General features: G+C 47.3%; 1 protein-coding gene across 1 annotated transcript in view; it reads left to right on the top strand.

Annotated features, from left to right (window-relative positions):
* Nucleotides 1-23,548, top strand: part of SLC25A18 (solute carrier family 25 member 18) — a 239,063-nt gene that overhangs the window by 203,760 nt on the left and 11,755 nt on the right. The gene's annotated exons all lie outside the window — the stretch shown is intronic.

A 23,548-nucleotide genomic window follows, 5' to 3' on the forward strand; every position in this document is an offset into this window, starting at 1 on the left:
TCAGTTCCCTTTTTTCCGCATCATCGATGCTAACGGTTTCTTGGGATCTTCTACTGTACGGATAGTAACTTTGTTCCTATTGTGAACTTTTGTTCTGTATCTGTTTGGAGTGCTGTCTTCCGTCGAAGATGTCATCGAAGAAGACAGGATTTAAGCCATGCGACTCATTTGCCAGGATGATGTGCATTACTGATCCTCATGGTGACTGTTTGTGGTGTCTGGGCTCGGATCACGACGTCAAGGGTTGTTCGAAGATTAACCCAAAGGCTCTTCGAGAACGAGAGGCGAAACTCCTTCTTGCCAGAGAGTTTGGTGGTCCAGGCTGTGAGAAGTTGGCCTGATATATGATGCTCACTAGTTCTAGTGATCACCTGGTATTAGTCCAAACAACCCTTATGGTGATTGGTTGTAAGTCAACCTTATAGACCAGCAATACCATTGGTAGCATGGACAAAGCAGTCTTAGGCATGTGAAGCCAGCTGTTTTACCACATATAACCCCTTGAATACCAAATGAAAGGACACCACACAGGTTGTTATGAAAATAAACAAGATATTTATTACTAACAAAACACCTCTGAACTCTTTATGAGATCAGAGGGCTAAGCACATGACAAGACTCTTAAGAAAAATACGTTAAGTTACACAAATTACAATGGTGCCCTAGGGGCACGACAAACCATATACTAAGTAAATGGTATAAGGAAATCGATAGAAGGAATGGAGCTGTCCAGAGGCTGTAGGATCGCTGGGACTACACTACCCTAACTTTAGGTAAGTAGCAGGAGGCCCACGAGACGCGTGTGCAGAGTGTGAACTCACACACGAGATGCGGGACAAAGTCAATGGACAGTACAAATTACGAAAAGGTAAGTAAAAGACAGTTCCGACTAGCTAGGACTAAAATGACTGGATACCTGGACACTAGGAGAGTCAATCAACCCTTGAGCACCGAAATGCTCTTGTTACCTCACCCACGGGCTGCAGGTGCATAGGTGTGAAAGTGTCGGGTTTCCGCGTTGAAGTCTATGGAGCCTTGAAGAAAGATGCTGCAGGCGACCAGGAGGAAGATGTCCGGAGCGATCCAAGGGTGGATCGAGGAAGATGAAGACCTGAAAGCAGAGGGGACAATGTTCAAAGTCACTAGCCAGTGACCGGAGTGGAACCAGGAAGGAACCAGATGCTGTTGTCGCGATCAGGTGAAGAGTGGACGCTTGACTCTGCAGCCACGTGGACCAGGTGGTGTCTTTGACGACCAGGATGGAGGCACGAGCTGTCCCACGCAGGCTCTCGCTGTCGGCAGTGTTGGTTCCGGATTCGGCGTCAACAGGCCTTGGCAAAGGCAACCCACGAGGTGAGTGGAAAAGGCATCTGGTGCGGACCAGGAGGGTCCGGGGTGCTTCTCCTTTGCAGGGAAGCAAGGGCCAGTCTGGAGCAACCAGACCAGCGGTGTGGATTTCAAGGATTGTCGCCTAGGAGGCCACTAGCCAGCCGGCAAGTGACCAGACAACGCGTCAAGCAGCAATCAAGCAAAAGGGCCCCACGTAGATCTCGTGGATGCTGGAGGGCTGATCTTCTGTGCAGGAGCTGCTCGGGGCTGGGGCTTCTCAATCCCCAAAGCACTTTCTCGATGATGCCTCTGAGGTCGTGCTGGAAGCGAAGTGCAGTTTCTCCAAGATGACCGGTCCCACGTGTCTCGTCGCACCCACGGATCTCAGCTGTGCTGCAGATGTAGGGAGAGGTCGGAGAGGTCTGGAAGTCCGGATCGCGTCGGGCTCTAAAGTCTGGATCCGGCAGGAAGGACGACAAAGTGAACCGCTAGGACGCTTGATGCTGCCTGCAGATGCAGGGTGGTCACTCCTTGGTCACAAGGGAGATTTCTTCAGTCTTCTGTGGAGCAGAACGTCGAAGTCCAGAGTTTCTTCTTTGTAGTTTCAAATCAGGATTAATCTAATTTGGAATGGGACCAGCTCCTACCTTTATTCTCCTAAAGGGGGCTGTACTATGACTAGGTCCCTCCTATGGGTGGGACCAGGAAGGGGGGTGGTTACACCCCCTATCCTTTGTCCGGTTTCGCGCCAGAGCTGGGGCTGGAGTGCCCCAGCAACTGGTTTGAACCGGGGTATGCACAGGGACACCTTGTGTGCCCCAGGCATGTCTCATTCCTTTCAGCCTGTCCTACCTCAATACACAAAATCCTGTCTGGGTTGGTGCTAGCACCTCCCAAAGCAGGAAACCCTTTGTCCAGGCCTCCCTCGCTGGAAGGACTCCCAGCAGCAGGAGGCCAGACTTGTGTCTGTGGTGGGAGCATACATTTTGTGATGCTGAGGCTCGAGTTAACTTTAACCGGGGTTCACAGTTACATACATGTCGTGTCCCTCTAAAAGGGTGGAATGCTACCCCCGTCGCCAGAACTGGCGAGGGGTTAGTTTTCCAGTTCGTATAACACCTTACTCGACATGTTTTGACAATGCTATGCCAAAGTTATCGATAACCGCGAGGATTATAATGCACTTAAGAGTATATGGTATAGCGTTATCATGGAAACAGCTAAAGGACTTGGATGGCCAGCCAGGGGTGGCATAATACATGCTGCTGCCCCTGGTAGGCCTTGGGTGCACTTATGCCCTGGGTACCTATGGTACACTGTACAAGGACTTACAAGAGTGACCCAATACCAATTAGAAATGTACCTAAGGTACATGGAGTCCATTTTAACAGAGAGAGCAGGAAGCCTGGGGTCCTGGATAGCAGGATCCCAGGCCAACTATGTCGAAAAACCAGCAAAACACTAGGCAAAAAGTTGGGGGCAACCATAGTCAGATATCCACCTTCCTACACAGGCTGCTTGCTCAAAGAAATCTTTTTTTTTTTAGAAAAACAAGTGCCACCCCCACCAATTCTCAGTGCTCTTTACTACGAGCAAACAAATCAAAAATGAATTACAGATTTGTTTGGTATATTTATTTTTACCTTTTGCTTTAGAAATTCCAACGTATACACTCAGACGAGTTGTCCGAGAAAGACACTCAACATGTAACAACTACTAGACAATAATGCAACAAAAAAGAAGAATATACATCACAAAATTCTCGAAAAAGATTTCAAAAAAGAACACACAGTTAGTATGATACACATTTCATAGTGAATGATCGTTTAGCAACATTCATTAAATTGATTGGAACATTTGCTCAACTACAAACATTATATACTCAATGAAGGAGACACGTTCTGGAAAAACAATGGAAGAATGTAGACAAATTAATCATATAGTCAGTAAGACCCAGAAATAAATTCTGTATCCTTTGCACATTCCTCCAATGATGCCGACGCGTTTCGAGACCGTAAGACAAGTTGACGGACTCTCATCAGGGCTCATTCAATGTGGTTCTAAAGGTGTGTGTTAAAAACAAAAAAGAGAGCGACATATCACCAAATGTATTCAATATTCAGGTGACTGCCCCTCTAGGCCCATTTAGTACCTGAAAGTGGCTCCAGAGGCCTGATCTCGGGGATCTGTTTGCACCAATACTTGTAGCGGGACTGTGTTATCTGTAAGATAACATCAAGCTTAAAATGCCATCAGGCAATGCATATTTATTTAGTACACACGCGGGCGAGCCCGCGAAACATCAAAGAAGAAATCATCAGATTCATACCTAGGACAGTACCAGGATTTCTCCCTGTCCTATTTGCAACTCAGGCAGCGCACAGAGTTGGTCCAACACTTTATTGATAAATCACACACAGAAACTGATTTCTCTTGGACAGTGTTGTATACAATGCCCACCAAAAAAGGTCTTGTTGACATCGAGGAAACCCTCCTGCGCAAGGAGGCGTATCTGATTATGCGATTTAACAGTGCCCAAACTGGATTGAACAGTATGTCAGAAGTATCGAGGCTTTAATCCTGTTACTTCGTAATCTGTGTAATTTTCTTCAAACTACATGTCCCAGAATTCCATGCGCTAAATAAAGGTTTAAATCCCCGCCCCAAACATGGCAGTACTGATTCGGAATCGAACCTGGGAGATTGACGACGGAGCGCCTACCGAGCTGGTGAGTGCTCCGCATAACAATCAGTGGCTATCTTTATATGCGCAAACGGAGACGTCAACTCATGAGTCTTCCGCCTTTGTTTGACAGGCTGCAGGCATAGATATGGGATAAAGCACGTTTTTGCCCTGACCCGCTTGACCTTGAAGTACGAAGGATCAGTTATCTTGTTGAGATCCCAAGAGACGCAAGCTAAGGTAAATTTGTACATGAACCCACTCTGTGCGCTGCCTGAGTTGCAAATAGTATGACTTGTGGCAGGCTTTTAAACAATGCTACGCTCTCTTGCCCCCTTACCAGAACGAACAGCACGCCCTTTTACCTGAGACCATTGAGAAAACGCCGAGCCTCCAGGTAGGCGGTTTTAAATCTAAAACTCTGGTTCTTAAACATCTTTGCGCACTCTTAATTTGTGAGTCGTTGAAATAGTCTAATGCGGCGACTTTGGTTCGCACTCCACAGGTATAAAGAAGGAACGACGGGACACTTGAAATGAGAGAGGGACAGGGAGAAATCCTGGTACTGTCCTAGGTATGAATCTGATGATTTCTTCTTTGATGTTTCGCGGGCTCGCCCGCGTGTGTACTAAATAAATATGCATTGCCTGATGGCATTTTAAGCTTGATGTTATCTTACAGATAACACGGTCCCGCTACAAGTATTGGTGCAAACAGATCCCCGAGATCAGGCCTCTGGAGCCACTTTCAGGTACTAAATGGGCCTAGAGGGGCAGTGGGGGCAGTCACCTGAATATTGAATACATTTGGTGATATGTCGCTCTCTTTTTTGTTTTTAACACACACCTTTAGAACCACATTGAATGAGCCCTGATGAGAGTCCGTCAACTTGTCTTACGGTCTCGAAACGCGTCGGCATCATTGGAGGAATGTGCAAAGGATACAGAATTTATTTCTGGGTCTTACTGACTATATGATTAATTTGTCTACATTCTTCCATTGTTTTTCCAGAACGTGTCTCCTTCATTGAGTATATAATGTTTGTAGTTGAGCAAATGCTCCAATCAATTTAATGAATGTTGCTAAACGATCATTCACTATGAAATGTGTATCATACTAACTGTGCGTTCTTTTTTGAAATCTTTTTCGAGAATTTTGTGATGTATATTCTTCTTTTTTGTTGCATTATTGTCTAGTAGTTGTTACATGTTGAGTGTCTTTCTCGGACAACTCGTCTGAGTGTATACGTTGGAATTTCTAAAGCAAAAGGTAAAAATAAATATACCAAACAAATCTGTAATTCATTTTTGATTTGTTTGCTCGTAGTAAAGAGCACTGAGAATTGGTGGGGGTGGCACTTGTTTTTCTAAAAATTATATACGGTCCAGCCTACCCCACGTCCCGGGACCTACCTCCTTAACTTTAAATAATTGCTCAAAGAAATCGGCAGGTGCTTTTCCCCAGGTTCCTGGAGATAAAGACTCTAAAAAGCAAGATCAAAATGTGAAAAAGGTGTTTTCGTCAAGTAGTATGGCCCTAAAACCCACGAATGCTACTTGTCTGTTAGGCAGATATGTTCATGCTTTGATGGACACAGTGAAGCAGCTATCATCTAAGCTTCCTGAGGAGGATAGGAAGAACTTTAGTGAAGTGGTATCTGACACACAGGCTGCAGCTCGTCAGGTCATACAAAGGGGTATGGACACAGCGGATTCAGTGGCTAGGATCATGGGGTCTTCGATTACCACTAGAAGAGCTGCTTGGTTAAAGACTTCCGACGAGTTTTCAGCTGATGTTCAGGCTGCTCTGATGGATTTGCCTTTTAATGGCACAGGCCTTTTCGGAAAGAAAGCTGATGCTGCCTTGGAAAGGTTTAAAGATAGCAGAGCAACAGCAAGATCTTTGGGTCTGCAGACTAGAGGCTCTTTCACCAAGAAGTACAAGGGTTTGGGAAGGTCTACTTTTCGTACCTGTAAGCAGAACCAACAGCAGCAGCAGCTAGAAAATCCTTTGTACAAGTCCTACAGGGGTAGACAAAGGGGTCGTCCTCGTGGACGTCAAGCCTCCTCCTCCTCCTCTACCTCCTCCTCTAATACCCACCCCCCACCTACAACAGCAAAGCAGCCCTAGATCCGCCATTCCGGATCATGTGGGTCCTGTAGGGGTCTGCTTACATATTTTCTTCGGGATTGGGAATCGGTTACATCAGATCTTTGGGTTCTCAATCTCGTAGAGAATGGGTATGCTCTTCCCTTTCGGGAATTCCCTCCCAATTACCCTTCGTGCCAGGGTTTTTGCTCGGAGGACCACCTGTTGCTCCTTCAGGAAGAGGTACAGGTACTGTTCAAAAAGGGTGCGATAGAGGTGGTTCCAGAGCAGGAAAGGGGTCAGGGGTGCTACTCCCGGTATTTCCTGATCCCCAAGAAGGATGGCAGGCTTCATCCAATCCTGGATCTCAGGATCTTGAACCTTTACCTGAAGCAGGAGAAGTTCAAGATGCTCACCCTTGCACAGGTTCTTCAGGCGCTGCTGGAAGAGGACTGGATGGTGTCGATCGACTTGCAGGATGCGTATTTTCACATCCCAATCCTGAAGTCGCACAGGAAGTATCTCCGTTTTACGGTGGGGTCGCAACACTACCCGTTTGCGGTCCTTCCGTTTGGTCTTACTACTGCGCCTCGAGTCTTCACCAAGGTGATGGCTGTGGTGGCTGCACATCTCAGAAGGTCAGGGGTTCCGGTATTCCCTTATCTGGACGACTGGCTGATCAAAGCAGAGTCTCCAGAGATAGTGCTACATCATCTGCAAGAGACAACTCAGTTGTTACACAGGTTGGGTTTTTCGATAAATGTACACAAATCTCACCTGGTGCCCTCCCAACGCAACCTGTTCATATTTATTTATTTATTTATTCAAAGTTTTATATAGCGCGAACAAGATCTTTGCAGATATCAGAGCGCTTTACAGAGACAGGGGTAGGGGCAACAGGAGGGTGATTAAATACACTATTGGGTACAATATGGTAGCATAGTAGAATAGGAAAGCAATCAACTACATATATGAAACCAGTAAACGACCAAGTAACTAATAATACAAAAACGGTGCAGAATCTTAGATCCTGCAACAATAGAGATCAGGTGAACTTAGGCCAAACGGATGGCTTTTAACTCTTTCTTAAAGCTTGCAGGAACAAGGGGTAGGGGCAACAAGAAGGCAGTTGGAACCAACTATTAGGAACAATATAGTAGTCGGTAGTAAGTGAAATAGCATAATAGGATATCAGTCATGTACAAATATAATACCAATAGACAATCAGGTAACCAGTACTGCAGCAACGGTGCAGAAGTCTCTGTTCCAGCAGCAGAAGAGTTCAGGTGAACCTGGCCATAAGGATGGCTTTTACCTCTTTCTTAAAAAGTGCCGTGGAGGAGATAAGCCTGGTTTCAGGAGGGAGTGCATTCCAGATCCTGGGAGCCATTCCTGAGAAGGAGCGTTTGCATGTTTTTTCCTTCCGGAATCTACGAGGTTTCAGGAGTAGATTTTTTGTACTTCTATTGGATCTCGAGCCTCCAGATATAGTCAGCTTTTGGGTGAGGTAGCTGGGTGACTTGTGGTGAACGGCCGAGTGTGTCATAACGGCTATTTTCAGCTGTATTCTGGCCTCAAAGGGCAGCCAGTTCAGGGATTTTCAATCAGGGGATATATGCGAATGTTTCCTTGAACCAGTGATGAGTCTCGCGGCAGCGTTCAAGGAGGCTCTTAGGGGTGCGGTTGTTGAAAGGGGGAGTCCGCTAAGGGCCACAATTCCGTAGTCTGTGCGAGGGATGACTAGGGCCTGTACAGCAGTTTGGAAGTCCTTAGCTGGGAGGAAGGGTTTAAGTTTCCTCAAAGTGTTGATTTGGAAGTTAGCTCCTTTAGTAGCTCTGCTAATGTGCTGCTGCGTGTTGAGCTTGGCGTCAAGTGTAATGCCTAAGGATTTCACAGATTCCACAATGGTGGGTTGGACATTGAGCGCAGTTAGGTGATTGAGCCAGGTTTGGGTGATGGCAATTTTCGTGGGAGGTGAGATCATAAGGAACTCAGTTTTCAGAGCATTTAGTTTGAGGTGATTATCGGCCAACCATAATTGGGTGTTTCTGAGTGTGGAGTTCAGAAGCTTGATGTCTTCCGGGGATTGTAGCTTGAGGTAAAGTTGAGTGTCATCGGCGTCATAGTCGTGCATTCCCTCCACCTCAAAGGATTCACGACATACAGGAAATTATTCCTTTATTTCACAATGGAGCGGTCGTTCCAGTCCTGAAGGTCCTTCGCCTGCTCAGTCTGATGGCTTCCTGCATTCTGTTGGTCAACAATGCACGCTGGCACATGAGGGCACTCCAGTGGTGCCTCCGTACGCAGTGGTATCAACACAACGGTGATTTCAGGGAGTCTGTGAGGATCTCCAGAGAAACTGCAGCGGATCTGACTTGGTGGGGAGTGGAAGGCAACCTGTCTCAAGGAAAGCCCTTTCAACTGCCTCCAGCTGTGGCCACAGTGATAACGGATGTATCCACTCTATGGTGGGGTGCTCATCTGGGGGATCTGGAGTTTAAGGGTCTTTGGTCTCCAGAGGAAAGGTTGCTTCACATCAACCTTCTGGAATTGCGGGCGATACTTTTGGCACTCAAGGTCTTCCTCCCTTCCCTTCGCGGTCGGTCGGTTCAAGTCCTGACGGACACACTACCGCGATGTGGTATGTCAACAAACCGGGAGGAGTAGGGTCGCAGTGTCTCTGCAGAGAGGCTCTGCGTCTCTGGTCCTGGGTTCAGGGCCATCAGATTTGTCTGATGGCAAATCATCTGGCCGGAGTTCTGAACGTGCGTGCAGACAGTCTCAGTCGGCAGTTCTCAGCCGACCACGAGTGGAGGCTCCATCTGGAGGTAGTTCGTCACGTCTTTCGGACGTGGGGAACTCCTCAGGTGGACCTGTTCGCCATTCGCGAGAATGCTCACTGCCCTTTGTTCTGCAGTCTCCAGTATCTGATGCAGGGAGCTTTGGGGGACGCGTTTCAGTTGAGTTGGGACTCAAGACTCCTTTACGCGTTTCCTCCCATACCCTTGATTATCGAGTTCTGAGGAAGATTTGCCAAGACCGGGCCCAAGTTATGTTGATCGCCCCGGATTGGCCAAGAAGGGTGTGGTACACAGATCTTCTCCACCTCTCCTTGTGCCCGCCGCTCCGTCTCCCTCACAGGGCAGATCTCCTCTCACAGATGGAGGAGCAGGTTTTACACCCCCACCTCCAGACCTTACACCTTCATGCCTGGAGATTGAACGGGGCATCCTGAATTCCTTTCTCTCCCGCACGATTGTGGTGGATGTCATTTTCTCAGCCAAGTGTGACTCCACTAAATCCATTTATTCTTATAGATGGTCCAAATTTGTTGTTTGGTGCGGAGAGAAGTCCATCGATCCTTTGAGGGCTCGTTTGTCAGATATACTTCTTTTAGCACTTTCTTTGGCGCGGCAAGGGTTTGCTGTGGCAACAGTTAAGGGCTATCGTTCTGCGTTGTCGGCTTTTCTCTGCCTGCCGGATCAGCCGTCCTTGTTTAAATCTCCTATTGTTTTGAGAGTTCTGAAGGGGCTTACAAATAAGTTTCTGCCAACTCCCTTTATTGTGCCTCAATGGGACTTGAATCTGGTGCTTACTTATCTAATGGGTTCTCCTTTCAAACCTCTGCATAATTGTCCCTTGAGGTTGTTGTCTTTTAAGACAGTCTTCCTGGTTGCAATTACCTCTGCAAGGAGGGTAAGTGAGCTTCAAGCTCTTAGTTCAAAGCCCCCATTCTTAACCATTCATGCTGAACCAATGGTTCTTAGGACCAGGGCTGCTTTTCTGCCTTAGGTGGTAACTCCCTTCCATCTGGGGCAGTCCATCACCCTTCCTACCGTCTATCCTCCCCCTCACAAGGAGGAGGAACGGCTTCACCGTTTGGACCGTAAGAGGGCAGTGAGCTTTTATCTTGATAGGACTAAGGACTATCGACTTGATGACCAGCTGTTTGTTGGATTCGCTGGTTGCAGAAAAGGAAGAGCTGTGCACAAGGTCACGCTTTCGAGATGGATAATTCTATCCATCAAGATCTGCTATGCCCTGGCTGGTAAGGAACCTCCTGAGGGTATAAAAGCTCATTCTACCAGAGCAAAGTCTTCCACATCTGCTTTGACTAGAGGTGTACCTGTCGAGGATATTTGCAGAGCCGCGACTTGGGCCTCCCTCCACACTTTCGCGTAGCATTTCTACTTAAATGCCGAGGTGAGGAGGGATGGCTACGTTGAGCGCTCTGTCCTCCAGGATTTTCTGGTATAGGAGAGTGGACACCCTCCTCCGGGAGTGGGGACTGCTGTGGGACTCTATTCACAAGGTGAGGAATCCACTGGCAGATGTATCTATCTATGTTACTTACCTTCGGTAACGCTTTTTCTGGTAGATACAGTATCTGTCTGTGGATTCCTTACTGACCCACCCGCCTCCCTGTTGTCCACTCGTCTATACCTGTATTTACGTATTTTATGTATATTTATATTTATATATATATATATATATATATATATATATATATATATATATATATATATATATATAGTGGGTTTTTCATACCTTGGCTACGCACTGTGTGTGTAATTTTTAATTGTATGTACTATGTATACTGTATATGTGTATATCTACTGTCATTGGTCCGTCCGGGTGCCTCGAAGGCACGGAAAAAAGGGCGGCACTGATGTCATCACGCCGACGTAGGCCTAATAAGGAGTCGGTGACGTCAGTCGGAGTCGCGCGCGATGCCGTGCTCCTATGACGTCGTCCACGCCGGCGTGCTACAAAATAATTTTCTGAACGTTGCTGACACAGGGGGATATTCATAAGGTGAGGAATCCACAGGCAGATACTGTATCTACCAGAAAAAGCATTACCGAAGGTAAGTAACTTGTTCGTTACACAACGGCTATGAAAATCTGAGGCTCTGAGGTTCTCTTAGGAAGTTTCTATGGGGTGAGGCTAATCTGAATGGTTGTTGCAGGTTTTTGGTCTCTTTTACAAAAAGAGGTGGCTATGCTACAAAATGAGATGAGGCCTAGGCCTTTCTTTCGCTTATGTACCTACTGCTATGGTATTTTTTATTTACCGAGGCTCCCATTCCGACGACGGGGAATGATACAAGCTATGGGAATCTATGAAAGTTACCAATACTGGGGAACCAAAGTTACAGGTAAGTAACTTGTTTTCTGCACTGCCTTTCTCTGTATTGCATGGAATATACCTAACTTAAAGCTACTGCCCGAACAGATAGATACTATATATACTGTGCTTGTTAGATACTATATCTTGCATTTCTCCGTGTGAATGTTTTATATATGATTATAAATGCCAATAAAAATATTTTAAATGAATGGTTGGAGGTATTGCACTCAATTTGTTTGATTAAATTGCTTGTTTTTTTCACAAAAAAAATAAGGATATATGACTGATAATGATTATATTGTTCATACCGACGACAAGCCACTAAGGCTATCATCTTTAGAAAACTGTCTCATGACTGAAGTGATTAGAAAGTAATATTGAACTGACTACCAAAGTGACACACAAATAGATCATGATCAGTGCATAGAAGTGCATGTCCCGCCCCACTACAGCCGTGAGCGTGCACATCCCGACAGCGGAAGTTCGGGAGAGTGCACGCTCACGGCTTGTTCCTCTTGTTGAATTTATTATCGCATTCTGTCCTCTTCACCCAATCAATACATCCTCATCAGCCGACGCCCATTGACATCAGGCAGATCTCCACACTGTCAGAGTGTGGGCTTTGAGAATGGTAGTGACGTCACGGCATTCACTGACGGACCCTTTCACTGGGACTAGCACACGGGCACGCGCACACACTCACCTCCTGGGGGCGCGCTGCTCTCCTCTAGTGAGGTCGGCAAATCACTCATGGCCGTGCCTAAGGTGGACCTGAACAGCGGGAACAGAAATCCCTGCAGCTGCCTCCTGTCTCGGGAAGTAAAAGAGTAAAGAGGACAGCTGGGAGCGCCTCTTGGCGCCCAGCCCACTCACACAGGGAAGGCGAAATTCACAGGGATGCGAGAGGGCGCTTTATTTGCAGACTTTGCCCAGCCCAGCCTGTTCTCTGCGAGAAATGGAAAAAAATCTCACTGCGAAGTGCCTCTCAAGGCCGGCTACATTCCTTCAGCGCCAGGGCAAGGTCCGTCCTCGAGTAGGCCCCAGGCGCATCTCACCCCGCCACGGACCCAGAGCAGCTCGAGAACCGACTGCGTTTTACTGAAAGTGCGCGACCTGAAGATTCCCATGTTCTCTTAAAATAGACGCCATTTACGCTACCGAAGAGACGGCTGCCAGGACTGCAGAGCAAGGGCGTACCTAGCGTTGGTGCAGTGGCACCGGGCACCTTGAACCCTGCCAGTGCGGTATTTTACTATAAGAACAGCAGTTATAGTTGGAACAGTCTTTGGGATCAGTTTCTGCTTTTTTGTGGTTTAATGACTGACCCGTGTACACTATACTTTAATGGTGCCACTAAGACCTGCCTCCATCTGCAGCGGTCGCTCCCCCCACGCTCCATCGCTTTCACAACAAGCCTCCTGTGGTATCGTAGCTTGTGCCTGCGCTTGACTTGTACTTGTAATCCAGCCAAACGTTAGCGCTACGCTATCAGTGTGCCTGGGCTTGAATAGTAATATCGTTGTCTGCCCTAGAATTGTATAATCGTTTTGTGCGCTTGTATTGTTAAATCGTTACGCTAGTTTCATATTTGCTGGCTTCTTTTTAATTAATTAGATCACATCTGCCTGACTGTACCGGCGACTCTGCCCACCCCAACCTCGTTGTCATTGCTTCCGCTTTTGCTGCCATCTTGTTGTTGTGCCGTCCCAGCCTGCAGCTCCACCCCGTATCCCGCCTCCCAGCTGACCATCCCTCCCACAATAGAGTATAGGATCGCATCCCCCAAGGAAGCGCTGTGACCGTCCTGCCTCCATCTGCAGCGGTCGCTCCCCCCACGCTCCATCGCTTTCACACAAGCCTCCTGTCGTATCGTAGCTTGTGCCTGCGCTTGACTTGTACTTGTAATCCAGCCAAACGTTAGTGCTACGCTATCAGTGTGCCTGCGCTTGAATAGTAATATCGTTGTCTGCCCTAGAATTGTATAATCGTTTTGTGTGCTTGTATTGTTAAATCGTTTCGCTAGTTGCATATTTGCTGGCTTCTTTTTAATTAATTAGATCACATCTGCCTGACTGTACCGGCGACTCTGCCCACCCCAACCTCGTTGTCCTTGCTTCCGCTTTTGCTACCATCTTGTTGTTGTTGTGCCGTCCCAGCCTGTAGCTCCACCCCGCATCCCGCCTCCCAGCTGACCATCCCTCGCCCCGCCCCCTCCACTATCTACTTATGGTAGAGCAATTGACACGCAGCGGTCACGCGCAGCGGTCGCGCCCCATGCGCGCCGAAGGTGCGCCAAAGGTAAGCCCGTCTACGCCCGTCCACGCCTGGACCGCGCCCAGCGCCATACCCCCTGGTCCTCGCCGCACCCAACCCACTAGAGTCGCATTTGATGCCACAACTCTTCACGCCCTCAACCCCGGACTCAAACCTCAATGCTGCGTAGCCATCCCAGGACGTACCCTCGGCCCATTCGCCTGCCTCTCCTGCAAGTTCTACTGCTCCAGGACCCTCACCAAATCCACTTCCTCCAACCACAGCTCCGATTCCAACCGCCTGAAGTGCATCCTGCTTAACACCCGCTCGGTCCACAGACACGCAACTGAACTATGGGACCTACTCGACACTGCGTCACCGGACATCGCCTTCCTCACAGAAACATGGATGAACACATCATCAGCACCCGACATCGCCATAGCCATACCGGACGCTTGCAATATTATCCGAAAAGACCGCTCCAATCAAACAGGAGGAGGCATCGCCATCATCCATAGGAACACCATCAAAATCACGACCAGCTCTGACGATAATATTGCAACCGCCGAACATCTCCACTTTCAGATCCAAACCGACCCTAGGACCACACTTAGAGGCACCCTCATCTACAGGCCGCCAGGTACCCGTACTCAATTCAGCGATGACATCACTGACTTCGTCAGCCCACATGCCCTCGCCTCCGAGAACTACATTCTTTTAGGAGACCTCAACTACCACCTCGAAAACAAACACGACAGGAACACCACCACTCTTCTGGACAACCTGGCCAATCTTGGACTCCAACAACTTGTTGACACCTCCACTCATGTAGCCGGACACACGCTCGAAACTATCTTCACCTCCAGCAAGTACATCTCCTTCGATCACACCACAGCTCTCCACTGGACGGACCATAGTTGTGTTCACTTCAGCTACAAAACCACCCTGACCCACAACCGCCTACAACCTATTCCTCGGAGAAACTGGAACAAAATCACCTCCGACCAACTCCTCACATCACTCAACCAAAACCCTCCCACCCTCTCATTGGACCCAAACCAAGCGGCCACCAATCTCAAGCAATGGATCTCCCACAGTGCTGACGAATTAGCACCCCTGAAAAAACACCAGATCAAATCAGCCAGCAAAAAGGCTCCATGGTTTAACGATGACCTTAAAAAATCCAAGAAGCTATGTCGCTCCCTGGAGAAAACATGGAGAAAAAACCCAACCACCGACAACATGACCAGCCTCAAGGCAGCCACCCGCAATCACCACCAACTGATTTGATCCGCCAAGAAATCAGCATTCAAGGATCGTCTCGACAACAACTCTCATAACAGCAAGGAACTTTTCAACATCGTCAAAGAATTCACCAACCCCGCCTCAGCATCTAACGATATCACTCCCTCCCAAGACCTCTGCGATGCGTTATCCTCCTTCTTCTACAACAAAATTGCCGACATCCACAACAGCTTCGAGAATACTCCCAGCGATCAACCCTCCCCACCCCCCTCTGACCCTACTCCACCAACTAACAACCTTAGCGCCTGGAACCCAATCACCACTGAAGACACCATCCGCCTAATGAACTCAATCCACTCTGGCTCGCCAACCGACCCCTGCCCCCACCACATCTTCAACAAAGCAGACTCCATCATCGCACCCCATGTCCGTGATGTCATCAACCGCTCATTCAACTCCGCCACCTTTCCAGAAAGCTGGAAACACGCCGAACTTAGCGCCCTTCTGAAGAAACCCACAGCAGACCCCTCGGAACTTACAAACTACCGACCCATTTCCCTTCTACCATTCCCGACCAAAGTCCTCGAGAAAGCCGTCAACAGCCAGCTCGCCGCCTTCCTCGAATCCAACAACTCCCTCGATCCATCTCAATCAGGGTTTCGAGCCAAACACAGCACCAAAACTGCCCTCATTGCAGCGACTGACGACATCCGAATACTACTGGACAACGGAGAAACAGTGGCCCTCATTCTACTCGACCTCTCCGCTGCTTTCGACGCAGTCTGCCACAGCACCCTTATACAACGCCTCAGTAACATTGGCATACAAGGAAAAGCCTTGGACTGGATCATCTCATTCCTCGCTGGAAGAACTCAAAGAGTCCGACTTCCCCCATTCATTTCAGAGGCCACTGAAGTCATCTGTGGCGTACCACAAGGATCTTCACTCAGTCCCACCCTCTTCAATGTTTACATGAGCCCACTAGCATCTATCGCGCGTCAACACAACCTTAACATCATCTCTCACGCCGATGACACCCAGTTAATCCTCTCTCTCACCAAAGACCCTAGCACCGCCAAAACCAATCTTCTCGAAGGCATGAAAGAAGTAGCCGAATGGATGAAACAGAGCCGCCTAAAACTCGACTCAGACAAAACAGAGGTGCTCATCCTAGGATCCTCCCCCTCTGCCTGGGACGACTCTTGGTGGCCTTCCGCTCTGGGCACAGCACCCACACCCACAGACCATGCATGTAACCTTGGCTTCATCCTAGACTCCTCTCTCTCGATGGCCAAACAAGTCAACGCAGTCTCATCCTCCTGCTTCAACGTACTTCGCATTCTCAAAAAGACCTTCCGCTGGGTCCCCCTAGAGACAAGAAAGACTGTCACCCACGCACTGGTCACGAGTCGACTGGATTATGGGAACACACTATACGCCGGAATCACAACAAAATTACAGAAAAAACTCCAACACATGCGAAACGCATCAGCGAGACTCATATTAGACATCCCTCGCCAAGATCACATCACCGGACACCTAAAAGACCTCCACTGGCTTCCCGTCAACAAAAGAATTACATTCCGCCTTCTCACCGACGCACACAAGGCCCTCTACAATCTAGGACCCGAATGCCTCAACACTCGACTGTCCTTCTACAAACCCACCCGCCAACTAAGATCGTCCAATCAAGCCCTCGCCGCAGTCCCGCGCATTCGAAAATCCACCATGGGTGGCAGATCCTTCTCCTTCCTTGCTGCCAAGACCTGGAACTCACTCCCCACTCACCTCCGCCTCACTCAAAACCACACCTCCTTCAGAAAACAACTTAAAACCTGGCTATTCGACAAATAAGCAACCCCGTCCCCAAGCGCCTTGAGACCCTTTGGGTGAGCCATGCGCTATATAAATGCCTGAACTTGAACTTGAACATAGGCCCCTAGAACCGCTGCAGTAAGGGAAGTATAACTCTCATCCACCTTACAATAACACCAGAACCTTCGTAGCTTTTTTTACGGACCTTGTATCTTTCCTCAACGCACTAAAGTGCCTAGAGCACCTAGGTAGAACGTGCGATCCATGCACATATTTTATATATCCTCTATTTCCCTGTGTAGCTGTTATTGTCTGCTGCTAAGGGGAACTTTCACCTAGTTCACGTTTTATTCGCCAACATTACTTTGTGACCGGGGCTAAAAAGGATGTGCCATCTTAATCGCGTTGTTTCTTTTTAACCATTAAATCTGCATGTAACTTTGTAGGTTATTTTGCTTGCTGCAAATCAGTGTGTGTGTGTTTATATATTTTTTTGTTTTGTGCAATTTTTCCTGGTTTAATGTATATAATAGCTCTGGTAACAGCCCATAAATACCCTGTTGTTACTGGGGGCTTGTTCTCGCGTTTCAGCTAGTTTTTACAGAGCCTTTGAGGAATGCACTTCCTCGAGATAAGCCCAACTCAGGAGGCGCTTTTGTTCAAAATTGTCTGCCTATAGCTGCCAAAATTTGAGATTGCTATATGTGTCTTTTTCTTAATTTTATTGTAATTATAACTTATATTTAACAACTGTAAGCAACACTTTCTCGCCAGCAAAAGCAATCAGTTTTAATGTTCAGTGCAATGCGTAAAGACTGTAAAAGGTTTTCCCCCTACCAACTGTGTGAATATCGGGTTATCATTTATATATATTTCCAGATGTTACCTAGTTTTGGTCCGCTTGGTATTATTATTTTGAATTACATTTTATTTTTATGCTATGCTCTTTTTGTATTTTGCTAAGCGGGTGATGTTCATGAAATGCAAAAAGTTACAGCCCTTGCCAATCAGTTGCATTCTGGCCAAAACACACACTTTTTTTATTAGAGCTGTTTAGTGTGTGCTGGTCGTCTTTTAAGAGATTACATTTAAACTTGCTGCTTGGTGTTAAAGCTGCACCCAGTTGCTCTTGAAATTGTATGCTTTATATGCACACAAAATACAAATCACCTCAAAGTAGCTCCGTGGCTTTGTGTCCGTCTTTCTGGAGCCGCAGCTAAGTACTTCACAGGTTTTTAAAGTATAAACATTGTGTGAATTTACTCTCACATCAGTGCCACAAGCCGGCAGAAAACAGTGACTACATACCCTTTGCTTTGGATCAAGGTTATGCAGAGACTGCTGCACGACAAATAGCTCTGTGCTTCCTTAGCTCGGTTGTGCTTGAGTTGTCCCAAAACATGCAGCTCCCCTTTAAATGCACCCGCCCTCTTGTGTGGTAGCGGTGTGAAGAATGCCCTGGGCAGTCACTCACTCCTGGGCTCTTAAATGCACATATTTTTATTGTCTATTATTTTGGGTTTTAACACTTTTATTTGTTGTTTGTTTTTATTTTGTAAATATTTATTCGCATATGCTGTAAAATGCCCGTCTTTCCCCATAAAATAGCTATTGGTGCAGATATCTGAAGCTGCCCCATGTTAGATGCGTACACTTCATCCAGCCGTATCTTATATGCTAGGATACTTTAGAGTTACTGTACATGCTGCTAGAATGCTAGTGCATCTGCGCGTCACATGATTCAATACCGAAGGAGCCAGTATAGCCTTTCATCTTGTCCAGGTCGATAAGTAAAAACCAGCCCACTGGAATCAAAAAGTAATTAAGCGGGCTCCATATATTTTACCGGCGCAGCAAGCTAAGTCTTCCCTCCCCAACCCGAAGCTGTAAATGGTCCTTTATTTACTCCTTTGGTGACCCTGCCGAGGCTGCTCTCTTCCTATGATACCAGCAGAGCCAGCATTCCTCGCTTTTTTTCAGGAAGCCCAATACGATGAACAAACCTGGCAACCGCAATGGCCTTTAAATATTAGGCCCAAAGCACTGCCATTACCAGGCCCAAAGCAACACCATTATCAGGCCCAAAGCAACGCCATGTATTTTGCCCAAATGTCAATGTTAGTGCACACAAGCCTTGGTAGAGCAATCGCAGCGAGCGCTCTCCTCAGTGTGGCACACTTCTCTGCTACAAACTGTACTGTAGCGCACACTGTAAGCACAGATTTTATATTTCATCATTATTATTATGAGCCTGCACCTGTTTTTCCCTGTGCAGCTGTGACTCCCTGCTGCTTAGGGACATTAATGTAGTTCAGGTTTTATCTTCCAACGTAACTGTGATAGGGGCTAGGAAAGCTGTGCCACCTTGGCTTGGTGTTAAGGCCACACCAAAGTACTTTGCAGGTATTCTTAAAATCGTGTGCTTCACGGGCACAAAGAAACCAATAACTTCAAAGTAGCTGCGTGGCTTGACGTCAGTGTTCTTGGAGCCACAAGTAAGTACTTCACAGGTGTTTACAAATAGCATGCATATGTGTAAAAAGCTGTATTGTTTCTGTTAATTAGAGGGCTTGCATTTCCAATGTTTTACTTCACAAAACTCTCTCACCCCTGCTAGTCTTACTCCCGCTCCACCGTTTTTAGGTCGAGCAATTTATTGCTCTGAACCTATTACATGTGACCAAACTCTCTTAAACAAGCAGATTTCTCACAATGCATGTTAAGTATTGAAGCGTGACGCTTCACCAGCGCGCGCTTGGCCTCAGTCATTCCCTCCCACTTGCTGGCTCCCCTGCTCCCCCACCCGACTTGAAAGGAAGCCTCGCACTCCAACATTTGTCTCTCACACCACAGGCTGCTGCTCCCCGCCCACCCAGCAATGCAGAGAGCTATTCCCACCCACTTGCTGGCTCCCCTGCTCCCCCACCCAACTTGAAAGGAAGCCTCGCACACCAACATTTGTCTCTCACACCACAGGCTGCTGCTCCCCCGCCCACCCAGCAATGCCGAGAGCTTGTTTCCCTAACATCCTGAAGTTCGTGCCATGGCTCTCTCGCATTCTACCTCTCGGACGCCCTTGCCTTTCACAAGCTGTCTCTTCACTTTTTAATAGTTCAAGCCCTTTCCAGGCATCAAGGCGCTACAACCCACCAGCACTATAGGCTTCAATTCATACATCCAATTGTGATATTAAATCCATAACTGGTTCCTTCATTTCCTGATTTACTTCCATCACTCTTTCTTCCCCTCTCTACTCCTTCACCCTGCTAACTCTTTACACACTCTTCTTTCATTCACATGCTCATTCCTTGCCCCCCATTTCCCTCATCCTTTTCCGTCTTTCCATAGTTTTACCTACCCCAATCTACCCTAATTTCCCCGACTTCCACTGAGCTCCTCTTTCCCATATTCCCTCCTTCTACCAAGGTCTCTTTTCTCTCACCTCCTGCCATTCCTAATATCTTTTCCTCTGGAAACTTCCTTCTACCACCCTCTGTTCTGCGAGCCCTACTTTCTCTCTTCACTCATCTCTTACCTCCCGCCCCTCTCTCGCGTTGGCCTTTCACCCCAGCCCTTCTTGCCCTTTCCCCCACTCTACTCAACCCCCTTCCTTCTCTCTGTCTTTGGTTGTTTCCTTATTTCTAGATTATTCTCTCACTCGTCTTTTCACCTCGTTCTCTTTTCTCACCTCCTAGCTTGACTCCGCCTTTCGCAGTTTCCTTCCTTCCTCCCACTGTTTCCTTCACTCCCAGTGCATTTCCTCACCTCCTTCCTTCTCTGTCGTTCACCTTTTATCCAAAGTCTTCGAGGTTTTCCTTCCCTTCTATATGTACTCTCTCGCTCTCTTCGCTTCTTTCCCTTTTGTTGCTTTTTTCACCTCCCCGGTGCATTTTCCTTTCCCTTCCAACCTTCTACTTTTCCTCCTTTCCCACAAGCCCGTTTTTCAAGTTCTGTCTTATTATTGAGCACAACAGTCGGGCTCTGTCCGTTATCTTGCCTCTCTCCTCTCAGGTTGTCCCTTTCCTCCTGCACACACTCCCGCCCCCCCCCCCCCCCCCTCCTCCCAATAACTCCCTTGCACATAACATATCACCACGGCTCGGCCTAAACTGGTTATTGAATATAAGCACCGCATCACTACACACTGTATGATACCTATTAATGTGATTATTGTGAGTGTCGGCGTTATTCCTGTTGTCACTGTCACCGTGATGCGAGTTACTCGTGATGCGAGTTACTTTCAAAGTTACAATTGAGTTCTATGTTGAGATGTTTACAGCGCCGTGCCGCCATTAGTGTGCATAGCAGAGCTGTGCTGCGTACTGTTTTATTATGGTCATTATTCGTATTACTAATTCCATTACTGTTCTCCTGTTCATGTGGTATACCATTATAATTAGTATACTGTAGTATAATATACTGAGTATACTTTCAATATTTCTGTTAAGTTTTTGTTTCTAGCACGAGCCGTAGTATCTTTCTGGGAAAGTATGTGTCCCTAAGTCCGCTGAACTTGCCCGAATGATACATGTAGGCTAAAAGCAAGGCTACGGGAATTATACCATTGTGCGGTCGCCTGATTTTCGCATAATTATAGATTTTCCGCATTTACAACATCGTCTGCATATTTTAACAACAATATTTTTTGTTTCTAGCTCAAACTGTTCCAACAATACTAAAAATGCAGCTGCGTGGTGGAAGGCCCTTTTCAAAACTTGTTAACCGCGCTAACTCTTACATATTCACTTGTTCAGAGCACTGCGTTTTCACCGATCAATTTCGTTCACCCGTATTTAACTCGGTAACCAGCAGGTTTAATGTGCGACATCACTTGCACTGATTGCCGCGCTGTTTCTTGTTAGGCTAGGTTACATTTTACTAATGCTTGTTTCCACGTCCATAGGTAAACAGGACCATCTGCTCGTGAATGCTGGCATGCTTGCCTAGCTCCCTCACAGCGCTCGTGGCACATGCATTCTTTTGTGTCAAAAAAAAATTTCCACGCTTGCGGCTCCCATTTCATGGCCGCGTTTATGCTCTTAACATTTCCCCACAGCTCTCACTTTCTTCTTAGACGCCGCGGCAGCGCGTTGTCTGTTTTCTACTTCTTGTGACCCCGGGGCTGCATTCCGGGTCTTGGAGTACTTCTTGCAGTCACCACACCGCTAACTTCACTCCCTTAGGCGTTTACTGAACACCAACATGGTTGGCTTCGGCAATGTGAGCTTCAAGCACTAAGGTATGCCCGACGGCCATTTTTCTCTGAACTTTTTAACCGCGCTAACTCTTACATATTCACTTGTTCAGAGCACTGTGTTTTCACCGATCACTTTCGGTCACCCGTAATTAACTCGGTAACCAGCAGGTTCAATGTGCGGCATCACTTGCACCGATTGCCGCGCTGTTTCTTGTTAGGCTAGGCTACATTTTAATAATGCTTGTTTCCACGTCCATGGGTCATTTTTTTTTTGTCCGTGTCACACATCTAAACACACATTTGATTTTTCAGCAAGATTCATTCTCTTTGTTTTGAGAGCTCACTCACTGATTAGTGTCACAGATCCATTCAAGTTCTTAACCCTCACGTTTGTGTGTCCTAAGCACATTTCTTTTTCTCCTGTTTTCCGCACATAAATGCCTCGGAACACGTGAATTCACTCAGGTATTTTTAGATCCAGTATTTTCACCCACACGCTTCGCGCAAAACGGGGCGCCCTACTCTGCACCTTCTCCTAGAGTCTTTTACTGCTGTAGTTTTGTTTCCTTCACCCCAGACGTAGCATTTTGCTACAGTTGAATGTTTTCTTGGATTCAGACACGTATTTCATTTGTTTTACTTCCCAGAAAATTACCCCTGATGAAGAGCTTTTGCTTGTTTCAAAGTCTAATTAGCATCAACACATGTGATGAACTGTCCTATGATTTAATCGGACTGTATTTACAAGGATTGAACATTTACGTTTCATATGAAGTAATTCGGAAAAATAAATCCACGACTAAACTACGGATATCTTTGAAAGATTATACCTGTCTCATTGAATTTCTGTAAAAGCGATTCTCATCGCCTCTGGAGTGCTTCAGATTTTAACCCTCCCACACCAACCACCACCACGTCCACCACCACCATGTCCACCACGTCCACCACCACCACATCCACCAACACCACCTCCACCAACACCCCCACCAAGCCCACCACCACTATCACCATCATGTCCACCACCACCACCATGTCCACCACCACCATATCCACCACGTCCACCACCACATCCACCACCATCATGACCACCACCACCTCCTCCACCACCACGTTCATCACCATGTTCACAACCACCATGTCCACCACACCCACCACCACCACATCCACCACCATGTCCACCTCCACCACGTCCACCACCACTATCACCACCACATCCACCACCACCATGTCCACCACCACATTCACCACGTCCACCACCACCATGTCCACCACATCCATGTCCACCACATCCACCACCACCACATCCACCACCATCATGTCCACCACCACCACCTCCTCCACCATGTCCACCTCCACCACCATGTCCACCTCCTCCACCACCACATCCTTCACCATGTCCACAACCACCACGTCCACCACCACCATGTCCACCACCACCACATCCACCACCAGTCCACCGCCACATCCGCCCTCACACTATCTATCGCACTCACTATCTATCACTCAGCACCACCACAGCATCACTCAGGGGCACCACAACATCACTATGCGCTACCACAGCATCACTGAACGCCTCAGCATCACTCGTCGCCCCCACAACATCACTCAGCGCCACCACAGCATCAATCTGTGCAACCATTCAACAACAACTGGTTCAAATATGTTCTCTCAATGTTTCAAGCTTTATTACAAATGTCATAAAAAGATGTTAATATTTCACTTCTGTTCTTGGATTTTCGTCACAATAAAATACACTGAACATAATCTTCACAAAAGTTATTTACAAAAGTTTAAGCTATTGCCAT

The sequence above is a fragment of the Lissotriton vulgaris genome, chromosome 1_2, assembly GCF_964263255.1.
Source record: "Lissotriton vulgaris chromosome 1_2, aLisVul1.2, whole genome shotgun sequence".
In the NCBI taxonomy this organism is placed as follows: Eukaryota; Metazoa; Chordata; class Amphibia; order Caudata; family Salamandridae; genus Lissotriton; species Lissotriton vulgaris.